Source organism: Netta rufina (assembly GCF_964035555.1).
Source record: "Netta rufina genome assembly, chromosome: 7".
In the NCBI taxonomy this organism is placed as follows: Eukaryota; Metazoa; Chordata; class Aves; order Anseriformes; family Anatidae; genus Netta; species Netta rufina.
Window position 1 is genome coordinate 807,832 of NC_140130.1, and position 21,321 is coordinate 829,152.

The following is a 21,321-nucleotide window of genomic DNA, read 5'->3' on the forward strand; positions in this document are numbered from 1 at the left end:
ATTGATGTGCATCTTTGAAGTCCATCTCTTCTCAAACAGCGTCACAGTAATTATATCCTTCTGATTTGCAACAGACTCTTCCGTGCCAGCTGCTCCAGCTCAGGCCCTTCATGGATCTGTTTCAGGGAGATGGAATTGCTGTGCATGCTAATTTTGCATTATTGTCAACAACAAATCCATCATGAGCTGAGGTGGTAGAATATTATCCAGAAAATATGGTCTTTGATTAATTTCTCTATTTTTCATTTCACTAATGCAAATTGTCTTCTGCTATGCTTAACAAAAGAGCTGTGTAACAGATCCAGGAGTGGACCCACCTTCAACACGCTCGTCTCATTCACATTTCGATGCCGTTAAATTCTTTGGAACCCGCCCTGAATGGAGCTCGCTATTTAGTAAATATTTATGAAATGGGCTACTTGGATGCAGCGGTGAATTCAGCAAGTAATAACATATTCATAGAAACTTGTTGCTGCCACGCAATTAAATCTTAGATCGCAAATGTCCCATGCAAAACAAGAACCACGTGAGAGGCACCAGAGATTTCTTCTGTTCTCTTTTAGCCACCTCAGGTATCTCTGCGAGCCACCCTCCCTACCCTGGAACATGGAAAGAACATGAATGAGACTCCAGAAGTTGATGTTTATGAATATGAATTGTGTACTGGCAGCGAAACACAAACGGGCCCAACTCCAAATTTGCTAAGATTTTCTTCAGCTATGCAAAATCTTCCTCCTGTTGTGATATTTTAACATAGGCAAAGTTTCATGCTGACAGAACTGCTTATTTCTATGTTACGTACACTGGTCCACTCTTTCTTAATTTTTTGTTATCTTAAACTTTAGTAAAACCCCAATGGACACCAATATCTTAACCTGAGTGAGCAGCACTTCCAGAGAGAGAGTACTAAAAAAGAGTATTTTCATTTGTTCAAAGGAAATTAGTTTTCCTCCAGAAATAATTTAGTTTGGCTTGCTACCTTTCCACTCAGTTTTCCTGCCTGTATGCCACAGATCCAGTCATATGGAAAGAAAAAAAAAAAAAAAAAAAACCAACAAAAACCAACATTCAAATACATTGATTTTCCCTCTGATAACTGCCTGTCATCAGTCAGGTGTGGGGATCTCCTGCAGAGCCACATGATTGAGTCTGCTGACAACTACACGCTGCGGCTTTATTTCCTGGTTTTTATTTTTATTTTATTTCCTCAGAAGTTGTGCCAGCTTAACCTGAAGGTGAGCAGAAAGGCTAGTGAAATGTAAAATAGGAAGGTAATTAATTTGGCTGAAGACCAAGGCCATCTCTGGCTGGGTCTTTGCTGTCTCCATGCTAGCTTGCCTTACACTGTCTACTTGTGCCTTCCAGTCCCAGAAAACCATAAGGACCGCCAGTAGGAGCGAGCTACTCTCCAGCACAGGGAAGAAGAGAACAACCTGTCCCTGTAGGAGAAAGGGCTTATTAAAAGTGTTATCTGTTATTCTACCTGCATCACTTTGAAACAGGTAGAAAGGAAATTATACTGTCAACACACATATGATGCTGAAAATAAAGAAGTAAACGCATATCCAGGGCAGAGCTATGCATCCAGTCATGAACTATGGAAGTCAAAATGCAAAAGACTTTTATAGACATATCCCAAGTAAGCTATAGGGTAGTGGGAGAAGGCAGCAACAAATGGTGATGCTCTCAGGCAGAAGGTCAAAGTACCGCAACAAAACCCTACCCACACCAACAGCATCCCTGCAGCCACCAGGATACAACTGCTCACCACAGGTAATGCCACATTGCCGTGGTGTTCAGAAAGCCAAGCCCTGAAATAGATGTTACAGATAAAATAGATTTATTTTTCTTAGCAGAAATTAATCTAATTTCAAGGGTCTACAGTTGTAGTCTCTGCCAAAGATGGAGAAAGGAAAGTTCTTTGTAATTCATAACAGGGCAGACACGGCGATCTGGATTTAAAAATAAAAATCAATCCAAACCCTTGCCTGGAAATGAAAGGGAAACCAATCTGAGGACTGAATCAATTAGACTGGCAGCTTCTAACTGCCTGGTTTTGAGATTTAAATTGAATATTCCAACTCAGCTCACAAGTGAAAATAAGCGCAGTGGCTTTAATCACTACGTGCTCTCCTCATACAATTCCTGGGGTCTCTTAAAGAGAGGGCCAGGACTGGAGTTGTCTTTGGTGCTTTGTATTAGCACTGGAGTGTCCTGGTAGACACCTGGAGAGCCAGGAATGAGAAGTTCAAGCCACGGCGATCAAATGTGGACAGCAACATCTCGAAGGCAACAGCACAGTAGTGTCAGTACTAGGCTGATACAACTTTTCCATCCCTCAAACGATGAGGAAAAAAAAGTGCCCAGTGAAGATATTGGAGATTTCATCTCCCACTTGGATCAACGTGGAAAGTTAATTTTTGCTTTTTTATCCATTTCTACTTATCTCCTTTAAAGCTGTCATATGCTGCAGTTTCTCTGCGTGACTTACTGTGCATGCCCTTTCCATGCCACGCTGCTCATAAACCCATCCCTTCCCCTTGCTCCAGGCAGTTCACAATTCTGGGGGATGGAGGATGTTTCTGCAATGGCTGGAGATTGGGAGCACTGCCTCTCACTCTGCAGAAAATTTAACAAGACATTGGCTACTGAAAAGTCTTCAAAGACAAATATTTACGATAGAGCTGCGACAGCTTTCTAACAGTACAGTCAGTATAAAAAAAATATATCTGTCAATGGTTTAGACATATTGCAATCTCTATTTCCATAGCTAGCTAAGGTAGAAAGCTTAGAAGGGTAAGGAACTGTTCCTACATGAGGAAGGGCTAAGTAGATTAAGACTTCTCCTTTTGGAGTAGAGAGAAATGAAGACGACATGATAGAGGTCTATAAAATCAATGGAGCAATGGAAAAGTGCACAGAGGACAACCATTCATTTTTCTTCAAATGCAAGGATTAAGGGGACTTAAATGAAATGAACAGATGACAGATTTTAAAAAGCATAAGAGAAAAAAGACACTTCACACAAAATGCAATTAAAACTGCGGAGCTCATTACCAGAGGATGCTGGAGATGTTAGAAGTTTATGCGAGTTCAAAAAGTAACTGGAAAAAATACTAGAAAATAATCCACTGAGATTTCTCTCCACGAAGGCACTATATATGTCTCAGATTTAAGCTGCAATTCACGGGAGGTTTGGAGAACATACCTTGGAAATATCGCCCTGCCTTAGACGTCCACCGCTTCCTGCTGTAGGAGGTGAGATATCTTGGTTTGATATACTCCCAGGCTGGCCCAGTGCAAGATCTTATGTCATCATTATTAATAGATTTGCAGCCACAGAGAGCTGCAGAGCAGAGCAGAGCATGGATCCTTAGCGGTAACTGAAGCAATTGAAGTCACTGTGGCTTTATGACTATTGTTACCTGCAGGATTAAAGCTTGCCCGGGAACACCTCCCCCTGCTAAATACAGGCTTCTGGCAAAAAGCCCCAGCAACTGCTCCAGCGACCAGATCGGACGTCTCCCACTTCTCCATCGGTAAATAACTAAAAGAACTGATTTCATTACAGGTTTTGTAACTCTTCAACAAAGGGATCTGAAGATGGAGAAGGAACTTCAGTGACTTGCATAATAGAAAAGGAGGCAGAAAGGGGCTCATGACTTTGACTTGAACGAGAGCGAGCTGAAGAACTGAAAGACTTATTAAAGAACTGACCCCAACAGGGCTAAAGCTGCTACATATCTCAGTGCAAGGCCACAGGTGAGCCTGCTGGTCATCGGCACGGGAGAGCTCACCTGGACGCCGTGCAGAAACCTGCCAGCCAGTTATACTGTACTGCAGTCCTAACCTGAGCAGATGCAGTGTTTAGAAAGGAAGCTACAGGCTTCGTGCGATTTGATTGTTCAACAGATTGCAATGCAACAATTACTGCTTTCAGCCTGCTTTACCTCAGCTTCTGTTTATCTCAGGTTTCTCCCTCTGATAGGCATTTTGACAAAAACCATTGAAAATTACAAAATTAGAATTGGAATCAGTTTAAATACAACACAACAGAACTTCCCACTGCCCAGTAGCACTTCCTTTGCAGACAAGGTGAGGGTGTCTCAGCAATATGACAGCTGTGGCGTACAGGAACGGTCTGAGCCTTTCTACCTATTTTTCCCTTGGTCTATTTTTACTCCTTCCTGTTTTACACCGGTGGACCTGAAAAGATACCAAAGCCTGTGTTTTCAGGATGGGTAACTGACACGGCAGGGCGTGCAGAGGGGAGTGCTTATTCCCATGTGTGATGTGATTGCCAGAATGGCTGCCGCAGCACGTACCACAGCACAGCGATCGTGCTGCCACCCCCGTCGGACAGAAACCTGTTGCTATATATAACTGGAGGTACCCGGTCTCCTCTACTAAGAAGAAAAAGATCCTTGGGTGCTTATTTTATTCTGATTAACAAAATTGCCATGAAGTTCACACCAAAACACTTGTGGCAACAATTTTAGCCATCAGACCAGTTTCCCAGCAAATATTCGCTAATCAATTAAAAAAAAAAAGAAAAAGGAGGGAGGGAGAGGAGGTGAAGGGATCAGGACCTGGATTATTAATGAGTAATTAAATAAAGATTAGAGATGTATTAACCTGGAGTTCCGTCATGGAAATGTAGCTGTCAGATGATGCGGGGGCTGGCTGTTTTGAGGGAACCTGATGAATGCAGGCTCATGGGAAGCTGTCACAATGATGAAACAAGCTGAGCCCGGGCTAATAGACTTATCTATTTCTACCTGGCAGATTATAATAGGATCCAGAGTCATCCTGCTGATCAGTGGATATCTGCGGAAAGCTCATGATACAGAGGGTATCAGTGGGATCGCAGGGGAGTGTTTTTTGGAGCTAGATACCTGGAGATATCGTCACTTGAAGAAAAGCAGAGAGGGAAGACTGCATGCCGGGGGATAGCTTGTAACAGATTGTCAAACCATCTGCAAAGAAGGAGCTAAAATAGCTGATGTGCTGCTGTTGCCTGTTCATGGAGAATTCCCACTGGAGGTTCCTTCCCTTCCCGTTTCCCTGGAGAGCTAACAGTGCCGTAGAGCTAGTGCTGCGTATTTTTGTCTGAATGCCTAGACATTTTGACAAAGGAAAGGCTGAAGTAATCAGTACTTCCAAAACCTCCAGCCGAAATGCTGGCGGAGTCAGTCGACTTTTCCAGTTTGCTGAGGAATAGGTGCTAACAGCATTCCCCCGGAAAGCTGGAGACAGCATCATTAAGCAGCTGACGGCAATAACAGACAAGCCGGCAGCGTATGTGACACCTCTGTCCTGTGTTTGGGAAATGAAGCCCTCTTCTGGCAGCCATGCTGGGCTGAGGGTCATCCTGAACCCAACCACAGACCGACTGCACTATTACTGCTCCGGAGCGGCGCGGGCAGTGCTGGAGGCGAGTCCCTCCCATCTCCATTTTGCCTCCCGCATCTACAGCGTGACAGGAAATATGGAATCGTTTTCCTTCTCCCAGCTGACTCCATAACTGTGTGTGAACCCAGGCCGTGGGGAAACCGTCTGCCATTGAGCAGGTTATTGCCTGCCCCAGTCACACACAGCCCTCCTGGGAACGTGTGGTGGTTCCGCTCCAGTGGGCAGCCGAGCTCCACCACAGCCGTGCTCTTGGTCCCCCTCCTCAAAGAGGAATGGGGAGAAAATACGATGAAAAGGGCTCAAAGGTTGAGATAAGGACGAGAAGATCACACAGTAACTATTGTATTGCATTTTTTTCCCTGTCTTAAATCTGCTCTTACAGAGGCACAACACAACATCGCTTCTTGGCTGGGCTCTGGCCAGCAGCGGGGCCCTCACCAACCAAGGGGCAGCTTCTCGATCCTCCTCACAGACACCACCCCGCTGGCCCCTGCTACCAAAACCTTGCCACGTAAACCCACTACAGAAGGGTTGGTAGCAGTGCCTTCATATTGACTTGGCTTGAGTAGTCTCAAACATCCCATTTGTCTGAGGTGCTCGTCAAAGGCACGCTGTTCGGGTCCTAATAGAATTTGCCAAAGCCAAAATGGGTCAAATATACTCACTGTCTTTTTGACTGCTAATGCTTAAGAAATTAACAGCACAGAAACTGCTTTAGAAACAAACTTGGAAATGGTAACTCTGCTCAAAAGTCAGTACTTTCAAACACACGTGTGTGAAAGGGAAAAGACTGATTTAAAACACCAGGTTTAAACAAAAAGGAAATATCTTTTAAAATATGTTTTAGTGAGGAAAATGAACGACCACAACACTATAGGTAAAAAGCACCAGAAAAAAAGCAATTCCTATTTCCAAAATACTTCAATGTAAATAAACAAAAATAAACAGTGTGAGATGAAATATTATTATTCTCATTGTTCAAACTGAAGCACAGTTCAAAGATTGTCAAGTATACAATAAAAAAAAGTCTATAACAAAGCAAATTTTATGCAAACTCCCTAACTTTTTTTTTTTTTCTTCCTATAAAACGTTTATGATCACAATGCCTGGTCAAGAAATGAAGCGTGCAGATAGTAAATGGAAGGCATTTGATTTAGATGTGAACAGCAGCAGAGGTCGAGGGCAGGATTTGCAGAAGCTGTTATGCAAACTACACTGGTATTTATAACGGGAAAAAGAATGCACAAGCAACTCACCTGCAGTGGCTGCTGGATTTATACTAATATCGGAGCACAGCGTTGTGAGGTGTGAGCCCTTCGGTCAGCGACAAAAGATACGAGGTTCTTTAAAATTTGGCCCCGGGAACTGTATACGCCAATGGCACCTGCCATACAGACACGCAGCTGCTGTCCTGCATGGGAAAAGGCGCACAGAAAACACAGAAGCAAAAACATTGCAGTGTCAAGGAAAAACTCCTCATCCAACTCCTGATCTCTGTCAGCGAGGGTCTGCAAAGACAGCGAGCCCACAGGCAGTTTGCAAGTCCTTCAGACAAATGCTTGGACAGAAGAGCAACTTGTTCTCAAACGTGCTTCCTACTTGGAGTGTAAGATGCTAAAAAAAACCTCATTTGTCCTTTTGCTAATGTCCTTTGGGCAAAAATTGAGGATCTTGTTGTTCACGTGGGATCTGAGCCAAAACTTATTAAACTCTGTGGGTGTTGGATCAAGCAGGCTCTAAAGAGGAACAGGAATAAGTGGGGTCAACTGGCTAGCCTTCCCGTTTTCTTTTTAAATATTTCTCATGCTTTGCTGTTCTATGCACGCACCTCTGGCCACGGACCAAACCCCGGCTGGTGTAAATCAGCCTCCCACCACCCGGTGCCCCCAGTGGAGCTGGGCGAGCTTCTGGCAAGCCCAGATCTGGCCGGTCGTAAACAAGGTGCAGATTAGCACAAGATGCCTGCTTGTGCTTTGGGAAACTAAAGGAGGAGTAGGCGCTACGTTAAATTAAATCCCGGTCTGATGCGGTCTGACCTGTGTTTCGCAGTAAAAGGACTTCTGCTTTGAAACTGCTGAACAATAATTTTGAATGCCTTACTTCAGATGGCTCTCTGCTACTTTGTTCAGCATCGTGTGGAAAAACCTACAGCTGGCAGACTGCTTCTCTCTCCTCCGATTATCATTAATGTTAATTAATAAGTGTATGTTAGTTCAATCTCATTGTCATTCCATAATGTGTAGTTAAAAATTACAATAATGAATTCCAACTTCTCCAGCCGAATGTAATAAAATGGTGATTAATATTCCCCAGGGCTGGGACAGAATATGACCCAGGGTAATCTAAAATAGTTGTAAGAGAACAGCGCCATGTCCGGCAGGTACCGAAGCTGTCACAGCACGCGTGAGGTGCAGAAGGGTGAAGAAAGCAACCCCCTCACTCTGTTAAATAAAAGTCCTTTTTCCATGGGCCCAGGTACGATGAGCACAGTTAGCAAACCAGAACAGAAGATTAGCACAGTTCAGACATCCAGTTTCGTGTCAGCCAACCTACCATCAAAAATTTCAGGCCTATCAGAGTGCCTATCACGGATGTCACCCACCCTCACAGCGCAGGATCGTGTGCAATTAAGTATGGATGGAGACACGGAAAGACCCTGGTGAGGAACCAGCAGACAGGTGTCGGGGAACTGTGACAGATGGGCCTGAAACACCACTCAGCCTTCTCCCAGTGACAGATTTTCCAGAACAAATGTGGAACATGCTTGGCAAAGGACACGCGACAGGCTGAGCACTCCAGAATGTACACTGCTCTTATAAAAATATCTATTTTCTAAACCCTTACATCTCCAGTGCTGCCAAAATGATTTTTCTGTAGGAACAGGAGGTGGTACGGAAGTGGGAGCTCTTGATCTCATTCTGAAAATAATCCATACAAACTCATGCTCCTAAATTGTTACTTCACAAAATCTCATTCCTACAAACTGGTTACTCTCGTCACGTTCTGCTGTGAATACTGCAATTGAAGGCGTTACACAGACGGAGAACCCAGGAGGAATCTCACCTTGCACAGCTACCTGCACTGCACTGCACGCATCCACCTCCCTTCAGGTTCTGTGAAACGGAATTAGGTAAGAGTAACAGAAGAGATGCACAGAAACCCACTTACTATTGCAAAATTTCTTCTAAAGCCACCGACAGATCTTTACGATGCAAAGATTCAGAGTTAAACCTCTTCATTTCAAACACTGAGGGCTGAGCTCCTCTGTATCATTAAATACATAGAGCTTCAAGAGAGGTGTTTTTCTGCTACAACCAAAGTACACGAAGACAGAGGAACAGAATTGCCTTAACACGATAGGAGGAGACCTCCCTGAGGCCTTCAGTTTTTCTATCCCTCCTTTTCCCAAGTATAAAAAGAGACACAGAGCTTTACATAAAAATACTAGGCTCAGGTGATGGTGGGCTGTGCCAGGAAGAAGCAAAGACAGCAAGCATCTATGGCGTGTATGTTAAAATATCACAGAAGGGTTAAACATTGCCCTATACAGTAGTGTGTCCTGGGAAAGAAGAATTTCCTTCTTTTTCTCTCCAAATCTATACACACAAAATGAACGAAGTTACCCATGTTTTGTGTTCCCCGAGCGTTGCACATCCGGCTAACAAAGAAGTAAAATTCCTGAAGGTGTAAGTGTTCCTATCACCTCAGCATCCAGGTGAATACGGACATTCAGGTGACAGGAGCAGCTCCTCGAACAAGCTTCTCGCTGCTTTGCAGAGCTCAGCAAGCCACTGAACGTAGGCAGTGCGGATCACAACCTGGAAGGAAAACTGAAGCAGCAGGCACAACGCTTCATTCAGTGGTGCCATTCTACTTATCCCTCCCTCTCTGTTGCTGTGTTGTTTGCTATCCCCAAGCACTGAATATTTATAGCAGCGCCAGACACAGAGCAGCTTACATGTACACCACTGCTTTGTTCACAAGTCCCTCAGAGGAAACAAGAAGTGCTCGTGTGCTTCAGCTGAGGGCATCAGGAGCACCTGACGCCTGGTTACTTCGGGGTGTTCCTCCCGTGTCCCCACAGCCCTCTACTCACATCACCTAAATGGTAGGATAAGTACATACAACACTGCTTTATTTAAAAGCAATAAACAACGCCCCCCACACGCTATTTTTCACAGCGGTGTATGTTCCCAGGGAACTGCAAAGTTGCTGGATCTGGAGAGGTCTTACCCGGATTCTAGAGAGCTATAATTTTACTAACTGGCTGAGAAGTAGAAGTTCCATAACATTATCTGAGAACACGTGAAAGTAAATCGATGTAAATAGGGAAAAAGAAAATTATCACATTGTGCAATCATACGGCATAGCAAACAGTGACGACTGAGGGAACAAGTTTATGAAAAAATTATAGTTCTCTAAAACAGGATTATGATTTATTTATACTGAAAAACTACAGAGCATAGTTTTTTTTTGTTTTGTTTTGTTTTTTCATTTGTGTGTTTTCCTCCCTAAATTTGTGCTATTGTTTTAGCATAAATTGCTGTTGGTTTCTAAATGTAGCAAGGATTTATTTTCCCCCTTCGCTCCCAGGAAGGATCCCTTCCTCTCCATTGACACACCAGATGCAAAGGACTGGAGGCAGGGAAGAAGCAGAGTTTATCACAACTACTTTCAAGCACACAGGCATGACTCAGAGCGGTGCTATCAACACACCCGTAATGCTCTATGGAAAAAAAAAAAGCCAGTTAGATGTTGCTATCCTGCCCTTGGCCTGCACAGGCTTCTGGACAGCGACGAGGTGTGAAGTCTCCTACCCTAGCAGCTGGACACGCACAGTGGGGCAGCAGCACTGAGAGCATCCTCAGCATCATGCGAGGGGCAGAGAGGAGCAGCTGCTCTGGTACCCCCACTCACAAACCGCCCTCAGACAGACACACGGCTGCTCCCTGGGCATCGGGGAGGTGCAACAGCTCTTCCAAAACTCTCCTGCCTTGATCTCTCTTCTCCTGAGTAAGCGGAGACTGAAGCGATCCAGGGCCGTGGATTTTCAGTGATTAACTTCCGTGATCTCCACCCAGGGAGGATGCTAGGGAAAGCGAGAATGCCTCGGACAGGGCTCCCAGCAAGGGTTCCTGTTAGCGTGTCACAGGAGCAGATCTGTCCTGCTCCTCGCTGTCACAGGATGAATACCGATGCTCTGAGGAGATTTACACAGTTGAGGGGCAATAAGGTTAAAGATTATTAAAAACGCTATATCAAGACTGCTACAGGAGCCAAAGAGAACAATCTTCATCAAAGGAGGGGAAAGAGACAGAAGATGTACGTGCTTGCAACCAAGGACTCATTCAGCCACCGCTTTATGCGGGTCCCCGTCCCAGCAGCAGCAGGCGCTGACATAGCTCCCCCAGGTAAGGGCAGCCACTCTCCCACAAACTGCTGCATTTTCTTACCTCCCTGTGGAATAAGGCAGACAGAAATACTGTGACATTTATCCTCACATTTGAAAACATCAGAGAAAAAAAAAAAAAAAAAAAAAAAAAAAAGCAGAGGTCAGAAAAAGAGGGAGGAGGTTTTCCAAGTGACAGCTCCAACCCCTCCGCTCCAGTTTTGCCAGCACTGGATGTTTGGGATATGAAAATTCAATTTGACTGTATAAGTTCACTATCAGGCATTAATTATACTTAGGAGGCAATGATCCAGTAACCTACTCAAATAGATTTACCTCCTGCCTGCAAGGCTCAATTCTTAATAATATAAATAGAAAAAAGCCGAGCTGCATTTCACTTGAATATTTTGACTTGCACTTTGGTGTGCGGGAACACTTTAACTGAGCGGCTGCTAATATAGTAAATAATGAAAACAAAAGGGAAGAGCTAATTATGGCTTGGCAATTAAATACACTGTAAAAAAGAAAGCAGAAAATCGGTACAAGGCTTTCATGAGGAAAGGGTTATCTTAAAAACACACGAAAGGTTAGAAACTAGAAGCCTGCATCAGAATAAAGGTCCAAATTCTTGCAGTTTCCCTTTTTGTGAAAGGAAGGACTTTTTATATGGAAATGAACGCTGCTCAGTAGAATATGCCCTGTGCCTGTTTATTAGTTTTATACCAGAATCATTACAACACATTTTATAAGAAGTATTTTATTTAATTAGCATATGTTCCTTGTTACAAATGAGAAATTAATGTTCTATAAAATGCAATAAAACAGGCTATCTAGTTAAAGGCTCTTAAAACTTTAGAATTTGGGATGCCAAGAACAAAAAAGGAAACCACTAAGTACTGGGATAATCTAAACTAATAAAGAATATATATATATATATTTTTAACCTTGTCAATCCCTTTGCATCTTGTGGAAGTTTGAGAAAAAAATAAACACTCTTCCCCCAAAAACTTTCAGCAAAGTGACAGTTCAAGGTGCAACAGACAACCTACAGGAGGAAAACAAAACCAAACAAGAAGAAAATAGAGTGGTTCAAGAGAGCCTGAGTTAAAATAGATTACTCATCACATCTTCATTGGAAGAAAATGAGGAAAATGAGCAGCTGTAGTAGAACCTCCTGGTTTACTTTAGCTACTTTGCTCTGCTTGAACGTCACTGAGCTTCACTTGGAGCCCACGATTATGAGCATCAAGCTGCTTAAACAAAAGTTCTGTGGTGGGGCTTACCCTGCTAAAATACCTACACACCTGGCGCACAGCGAAGCAGAGTGCACTTCGGGTTACGGCTGTTGAGGGAGAACTCATTCCGACTTGCTGATGTGCCCTGAGCTACAGCCAACAATTTTTACCTGATTTTCTGGCAACAACAAGGAGCCAACAGGCAGCAGTCACAGGGGAATACATTTGCCTTCGGAGGCTTTGTCTGGCAGTAAGCAGCACTCAGGCACCCAGGCCACGTTGCCATATTCACCTCCTATTCCTCATCGGATTGCCAGCTGACCGCCAGCTTTGCTCCTGCCGCAAGCATGCCTGACAAACACTGCCAGGAGGAGCAGGCACAGCGGTGCTTCAGAGGGCTCCCTTCCCCCAGAAGGTAGCATGCACTGACAGGCAGCCACGGAGTGCTGTTTGGTACCTTTCAGGGGATAAGCAAACAGTGCTCCTAAGCTAGGGTACTCTTCCAGCAGTTTTGTAAGACAGCAGTAAGGCAGCATTTCTGGTTTGTGTTTGTAAAGACCATAGCCCGGACGGGTCCTGCTTCACAGCCTTCTGCAATCAACAAAAAAACCCCACAGGTCATTCTACCTGGCAGCTGAGGAACACTGGAGGCTTCAACAAGATTAAAATACTTGTCTTGGTGGTTACCTTTTCTCTGTGTGTGTTTTTGTTTCCCTAAATCTATTTTTAAAATACTTTTTTAAAAAACAAACAAACAAACAAACAAACACTATTATCTGTGTCTCATTTACCCTTTTTTTTTGTCTATAATACTGAAAATATCAGTGCCTAATGCTCTAAATCCATTACTTTGGAGTAAAACTAGGACAGCGAATGATCGCTAATAGATGCCACAGAAACAAGTGGAACACATCAGGATGTAAGCACAGCTCTGTTGTAAACCACCAAGTCTTGTCATTTTCTGAAAGGAGGAAAACAAATAAGCAAGTGCAAATTGATTTTATTCTAAAAGCCTTCAAAAGTTTCTTTTTAAAGGTGAGCCTCAGAGCCCAACTCAGATGTTAGCGATACACTAAGTTAGTTGCTTTCTCCTCTGGGCTACCAAAACATCACGCTATTATTTTGGTTACAGATGTAATATGGTTTAAGGAGAAAGTGAAGTGTATGACTGTTGTGCTCATGCTGCTTTTTGCTGAATAATGATTGCAGGAATTATTTGGACAAGCTGCTGTCCAGAGGGGGGGCAGAGTGGTACGTTTGGCTTTTGCCCAGTGGTGCTGCTGGGAGGGCTCTGGAAGCTGCCCTCATCACCAAGCAGTCCCTGGCAGCACCAGAAACCCCCCTTCTTATTTCTGTGAATAGAAAACTCCATGCAAAACACAGCCACAGTTGTTATCAACAGGGACAGATTGAAAGGGAAGCTGCTGCAAAAGTTCTGGTTGATAGATGAAGAAATACTGAGGCTATGGCAATGTGGCTAATTGCTGTGTAACCTGAAATACTTCTGATCTTGGCTTAACTCTGAGCAAAGAAACTAGACAGCATTTTCAGTACTGCTAGAGAGCATAGCATAAAGCGAGGAAGGAGTTAAACACTCACCTGTGAGCAGGTGAATAATGCCCCCATTTTGCAGGCCATGCATGGCAAAGCAAAAATTTGCAGAGTGCTTGTAGCCCAGGCAGTGCTTCAGCAGGGCATTTGGTGCACTCCCAGCTCTGTCACGCTTCTGCCTCCTTTATTCCCTCCTGGGAGCGCGCACAGGCTACACCATTTGAAGCTGCTAATCTTTGCTTATAGCCTTATTTGTTCCTAAATCTTCCACATTTATCTCTGTCTTTCAGTGGAGGAAATGAAGATGAGAGCAACATGCGGCTGCAAGCACAGACCACGAGTGCACGGTGCGCTGCGGGGAGAAGGTTCGGGGGCAGCTGTGGAGGGCCCAAGAGAGAAAGCGGCCTGACATTTGGGGCAGCAGCTTGGAGGTGTGCATGTCTCGATTCAGCATGGGCTTTGGGGATTGTCGAACTTCCCAAGGTATGTGTGCTGAGAAGGGGGGCATAGTGTCAGACCCTACAGGTGTTGAAGCAGGAAACCTCCCTTCTGTCACGGGTTAGCAGAAACCAGAGGTGCACAGCCACACATCGGTCATGGCTCTGAGCAATAAGAGGGGCTTTTTTGTGGTCACCGCGAATACGTGAAGAACTGAAGGCTGCAGACATTCGCACTGATGCTGCTTTTTAGCTGCACAAGCAGCCCCAGGAAAAGCAGGAGAGAGAGAAGTGGAAGAATTTCTTTTGCTGCATTTGAACTACTTTTGTTCAAAAACACAAATCTCAGAGGAAAGTCAGGCTGTTCCTGTGCTGCTGCCCGAAGGAAGGTGGCAAAGAGTTCACTGAAACTCCGACAGGGAAGCAGGTGGGATGTGAGGAAGCGCCACGGGGTAGGCAGCGACAGGGAGCCGTGCTCCGTGCCAGCCCAGCAGAGCTCTGCACGAGGGCTGCGCTGTGCCACGGGCTCGGTGCAGCAGCTTGGCAGCTCCTGCTGCAGCAAGGGAACCAGGGGAAGGAGCCCTGACAAGCAAGGGTTTCTAATTGATCTAATTAATAGAAAAATATCTACGCTGAATGTTTTTCTGTCTTGCTGGCCATTCTCCTAACACACCACAACAGAGGCAAGGTGGCTAAGGCACCACACGCAGCTCCTGAGGAAACACTCTGCAGGGTTGGGGCACTGCTGGCCAAATCCCTGGGGGCATTCGGGCTCTGGCAAGCTGACGAAGACTCGGTCTTCCCTGCTTATTGGCAGGGGTGGTGCCTGGCCCGACACCCGTAAGCACGGGTTGGGCAAACCTTTGCACATCTATTTCTTCCCTCTCCAGAGAAGCTCCCCCAGTGGCTGTCCTTTATCAGCTACAGGCATCATAGACTTGAGACCGGGATGGATTGTACATGTACTGTCTTTGAAGCCTACTGCCAGCCTCAGAGGTGGCAGAATTTCCTCCTGCAGCAATCTGAGTGGTCTCTAATCAGAGAGAGCAGACCTTCCTGTCTTGATTGGAAATTTTTAAGTTAAAGGCATTTTACCTCCACCTTGGTGTATTCGTTCCCAAGGCAAAACCCTCTTCACTAGGAATTATTTCCAACTTGAATTTTGTTTCAGCTTCCAGCCACAGAAACACGAAATACTGTTTTCACCACCTAATGGGCATTAGCCAATTTAAAACGCAATTACTGTTCTTGGTCATAAAGGAAGACCCCTACTGAGGGCTCAGACTGTCAATAATGGATGCTGATTGTACTGATTTGTCATTGATCTTCTCAGAATCTCTGTCTTTGCAAACTTAAAGTCCTGAAAAAGTCTCTGTGCAATATGTATAAGTGAGCCTTTAATCCATCATCTTTATTTCTCACTATCTTGTGTTGGCAGAGGGTTTGGTGCCCTATGGGAAATGCAAGAAAACAAATATCTGACTCTCCTTACAGGATCTTGTAATCAGACAGAGAACGTAGCTGAGATGCTAAACATATTGATCAAGACTAACTCTTTTAAGGGGATCTGCAATTTCTGTGTTTCAGTTCTTTCTGTAGGGTTGCTCCTCTTCTGACGGTGCACCTTTTAACCAAACCACCTAGCCTCTCCCTCCTTTGAAGATTCTCCTTAAGTTTATCTATTTATTTTCCTGTACAGCATTCTATTGTGAGCTTCTCTGCAGAGATCACTGGCTAAAGAAATGAAGTGCCTTATAACCCCTGTCACAGGAGCCTCAACCAGGAAAAGGACATTTCAAGACCGCTTTAACAGCAGCACCTCAAAATACCCGGTGCTGTGGGGACTTGATAAACCTTTCACTGAGCCTGGCCCCCTCTATGCAGCACCCCAAGGAACCTTGCCCACTCTACCACTTCTGAGGAACTTTTGTGACACTGCAGTTTGCATGGCTTAGCCTGACCCTCGGGCTGGCATACTGCCTCTCACATGTTCATTACTGATTTATTCATCGCCCAGAAGCAGAATTAAGGTGGTGAAACACACAAAATCAACCCTTACCTACCTCCAAAAAACAAAGTCCACAGATGATTTACATGTATATATGACCATTTGTCCCTTTTCTCAAAAGGGCGCCAAGTAAAAGCAAAACAGAATCCATGGAAATCAATCACCACCACCTTTTTTTGCAGATTCAATGGGATCAGGGTGAGCAAGTGTTATATGTTGGCCAATGGCAACTGGAAAAACCAAAGGCCTGAAGTGCAATCGCACACAGTAATTCCCAGCCAAGGCAAACGATTAATTTGTAACTAGTTATTCTTTTCAATTACAGGGTACTTTTCCCAGAAATCTGTTTTCTCACTGATCTGTCAGCTGCAATGTGCCCTCCAGTGCCCTGAGATATTTGGATATTTTAATAAGCTGAACTCCTGTGAAAACAGCAATTACTGCATGTTGGGGCTAAAGAAAACCTTGGAAATGAGAAGAGATGCGGGCCCCCAGATCAGTAGACATTTCCTTAATATACTGCATGTCATCTCTCACCAGCCTTTGTCATGTGCCCTTTAAAGTTCATAATTGATCTATAGTAATGTACCATAGCAAATAACTTCTACCTGTATTATCATTATACTGTTGCTGAGTTACTGCTTTCTGTTGCATATTTTGTCTGTGCCAACTTGTTAGATAAGACCATCTTTAAAGTCTGCTGAAACTCAAGAAGTTTTACTTCTCAAAAGAGTCTTCTGATTACTGCAACTGCATACATACACCTGTGCCTTGAATAATTCATGTCTCTTTCCAGTACTAAGATCTGGAGGAGAAATACTAGGATAAAGAGGAAAATATATGGGCAAAGTCTAAGGCAAATGAGCAACAATAGGAAAGTAATCCTGGGGTAAACATATTGTCATTTTTGTGGCATTTCCATAGAACTCCACTCTTGGCAGCTTCTATAACCCCTGCTGATGCTCACCAGCTTTCTTTGAAGCTTGGTCTCTGAATTTATGCATGGAAAGCAAGATTTTCTCCCATGCAGATTAGCTTCCATTAGATCTCTCTTCCAGTCTATCGTTTTTCTCCCAGTTGTTATCTGTGCAATTATACATTCCTCACAGCCCATACAACTGCCCTGCAGCCACTGCCATGTAAGCTCGGCAGTGCAGGGCTCTGCACGGCTGCCTCACATTGCATTTACAGTGCCCCAGCCCAAACAGCTGCAGGTAACACCTCCAGGCACACCTGCACAGTGGTGACATGGTACCAAAATTCAGTGAACCACACGTTCACTGGCCTGGCATAAATCTTATTATTGCTTTACATTAATCAAACATGTAAATTGCTGTTCCTCTTCAGAGGTGGATTCATTTCTGCCTTTGTCTTTTTGGATTTATAACCACAGCCACAGAAACAGCTATGTAGCATCCTTCATCCTGCATAACTAGAATCCAAAAGGATCAACAGTACAACAAGATTTATGAAAGGAGTATTTACAACTTTGTACATTGTTCTTTACAAAATAGTAATGCTTGCAGTGGGGGTGCCTTCTCAACTCCAGAACTCATTTTCTCTCAGGAGATCAATTGTTTTTTTGGGACACAGAGTTTTGTTCTGGCTTGGCTGCTTCTTTGCATATGGCTGTGCTATATACAGATAAGCAATTTGGATTAAACAATGATATACTTAGTAGATCAAAGGCAGTGTTGTTCATTTATTTTTTAAATAATGTTATTTATAGGCTTCACCAAATGGTGGGTGAAAGAAGACTACTGTTTTAATGGATTATTTTTTTTCACAAATAAATTAAGACACATGCATCGTTCCCTACCACCTGAGGCATACTGTGTCAGCACAGCTCCCTCCCACAGGAGCTATTACACGTGGGCATTGAGGCTTTCAGGAGCAGAACGTGGGCTGTAGCACACAGCACGCACGGAGGTGGCATCTTTCAGTGTCCCTTTGTTTAGGTGTGGAGCCGCCGTGTGTTGGTCACATCCTGACCGTAACTGCCAGGTGAACAGCAGAAGTTACCCACCAGTTACACTGTCCAACTACCACTTGGGTCTCTCTGCCACTGCCAGCCAGCCACCCACCAGAAAACAGCTAAATCAGATCCTGTGGGCTGGGGTTCATTCCTCCCAAATTAGCTACTTAGTGGTTTAAAAGAATTTCTGTCTGACACAGCCATATTCTTCCTTCCGCATGTACAGTTCTGGTACTTTCTGCACGTCCAAGTCAGGCAGTCATGCTGACGTCCACCAGCAAAGGTCTCAGCCACCCATGTTCCCAGCTTTATGCACATCTTGTCCCCTGTGCCAAAGGAGAAGCCAAGTCCCCATCAAGCCCTCCTGACAGGCTCTTCTCTGGCCAACCACCCCAGAAGCCCTCCCTGCCCTGCTTACAAAATGTTAAATTTCAGTCAGCCCAGATGGATGTTACCTCCCTCCCAGTCAGCTGGGACCAAGGCTCCTGAACCAAGAAAAGGATTACAAACGGGCAAAAAGAGTGCCAATGCCCGTCCTGTCCTCCTGTGATCGTCCTCACCGCAAGGCCAATGGACAGCGGGAACCAAAGTAGAGAGAACAGCTTTCTGACATGAGTGATTTAGATACAACTAAATAGGTGTTAGGATATTTTAACTGGCAACAGTGTGAGAAATAGCTGGGTTTAATGTCACTACAAATCTGAGGTACACAGAGGCGGGAGGGTACCAGGGGCGGGTCAGGGGCCTGCGCGCTGCCAGGCCTCAAACCAAGCTGCACAGCGAGTCAGGCCCGTCAAGGCTTTCTGACGGGTATGTTTTAGCCCAAAGCATTAATCATGGCATTACCTGGAAAATCCTGTCACAGCCGCCTCCTGAGGGGATCAGGTACTCTCTGAGCAGCATCAGGCCCTGTGCCGTTGTAGGAGGCACTGCCTTCTGCCCCGCTGCACCCTCGAGCCCTACCTGTGGTCCTGAGCCCTGAAACGTAACCGCGGGATGGGGCCAGGAAGCAGGGTGGGAGCTGTAACCAGCCTTGGTGTGAGCCTGGTTGGAATTAGGGAAAATTACAGAGAAACGATCCTGGGTGTTGAGACGGACACTACAACCCAGTCAGAAAGTGCGATAGCGCTGGCGGAAAGGGAAAAATGCAACACAGATTGCTCTTCCTTGAGGCTAAGGGGAAGGGAGGCCTAGGAAACATCCTAAAATACCTCTCCAATGCCACGAAGCAGCACATTGAATTGGATATTAAAACTGTCACTTAACTCCCAGAGATCTGATAAACTTAACACTATCACTCTACACTGACTGATGAGCAGCTCACTTCATTTGCTGAATTTGGACTGTGTTCACAAGTCTTAGAGGCAAAAAGTTTCCACAGCACTTGCATAAACGATGGCTGCCTCACCACAGGATTATTAATCACTCCACCGCCTGGTGAACTCCTTCTTTCTCTCTGCTCTCCCACGAAGGGGCGCACGGATAGCAACATCTTCCACAGCAGCTTTACAGAAAACTGAAAGCTTGTCCTAACAAGTATACCACTGTTATTAATTTTTGCCAAGTACCTAATGGTATAAACTATACAAAACAAAAACCCTATAGTATTTGTTACAGCTATGAGCTTGATATTAGGGTGCTAGGATACTTTAGGCTGTAAGAAGTGCCCAAAACAATATTTATCATGTCATCAGGAAATGAACACTAAATCCTCCTAAGCTTTTGAGAAAATAGACACTTCTTTTGGAGTGTACTCTTCTCCATCCTCTCACTCTTATCTTACTGAAGTACCACAAACTGACTCTTAGCAGGGCTGAAGAGAAGGGTGTTATATTGATGTACAGAAATTATGTTTCTGCATTTCTCCCGTGCAGACAAAAATGATGCCTCTTCAGCATGGTGATCCCTTTCATAACTTTCATAAGGGGTAGAAAAGTTTTCATTACATTTTTCTTCTTTAAATGAAAGCATCTTTAGTACTAATACAAACAGAATTCGGGGTTATACATCTAGAAAAGTCAGATTTAACCACCCCTCCAGATCTGGTCATTTTTTGGTTGATGATTGAGAACAGTTTTCTCCCCCCTTGTAATTTAAATCCTCAGAAGTGTTGATCATTTTTATGAGGGTCAGTTAGAAATCCCATAGGTTTTGAAACCTGTTAGAGATTATAGAGCCATAGAAGACTAGGCTGGATTCTGATCTTCAAGAACTTCTCTATTTTATTGCTTCCAAGGGGCTTGTCAGCTTCCTACTGAAACACAGTTCAGTAATTGTGCAGTGAATATAAATGAGAAGGCAGCTTTTTATTAGCAGTAAATGAGCAGGTTGATTGACATTAGGGATCCTCTTTATATAATTTCATTGACAAAAGCATATGCTGGTAGGCATCTCTGTTTTCCAATAACACATTCCTATATGTAATAAAATAACTCACTACAAAGTATTAAGCTATTATGTTACTGATCACTTGGAATATGCCTCTGCTCTGATTCCTCCTACAAGCAACATCAAAAATGTATTAATGCTTTATTTTTATTTTTACTTTAAAATTGTTTAAACTTATTAATACCAAATTTACTTACAACAACTATTTTGTCTACAGTTCTAAGGTTATCTGAATTAAACATTCCACTGCAGGGCAATCCTGAGTGGGCTCTTCATCGGCTTTTAGAAGAACGCATTTCATTAGACCTCATTACATCCTTTCTCATTGCTTATAGAAGACCAGTCTATTCCCAATCCTCTTCACAGGGAGGTTTCATATTTACACCAGCTTTCTGAGAACCAAGCACAGCTCAGCCTGAGGCATGCAGCACCTCATGCACTCACAAAAACAAATTGCTGTCATGAGGTAAAGGAGTCCATAACAGACTGCAGTGAAGTCAGGTAATTTCAAGTCTGTTTTAGGTGTTGAACTAACCCTTCCTAAGAGAGCTCTCAGTAATAAGTTTCCACCATTTCCTCCAGACAATCATTTCCAAAATATAACTGTTCTCTCTATTTTTTTCTATTTACATTGGCCTTTTACATGTTTGTAATGTTATGCACCTCCTCCTCCATCCCAGTCTTCCTTTTTTTTTTTTTTTTTTAACACATTTATATTCATTCTGAGTTTCTCTCTTTTTTTTTTTTTTTCTACACCCCTCTCATTGCTTATAATGTTCCTGAATTGTCTGTATTATATTCTGTACAACAAATATCATACCAGTCACATATGGCTGAAAGGACTGGTCAAGTCCAGAGAGAATAGATGCTTTGAAATTATTTATTTTTGCAAATGTTACCAAAGACTGGTCCACTGGAAGTACTGG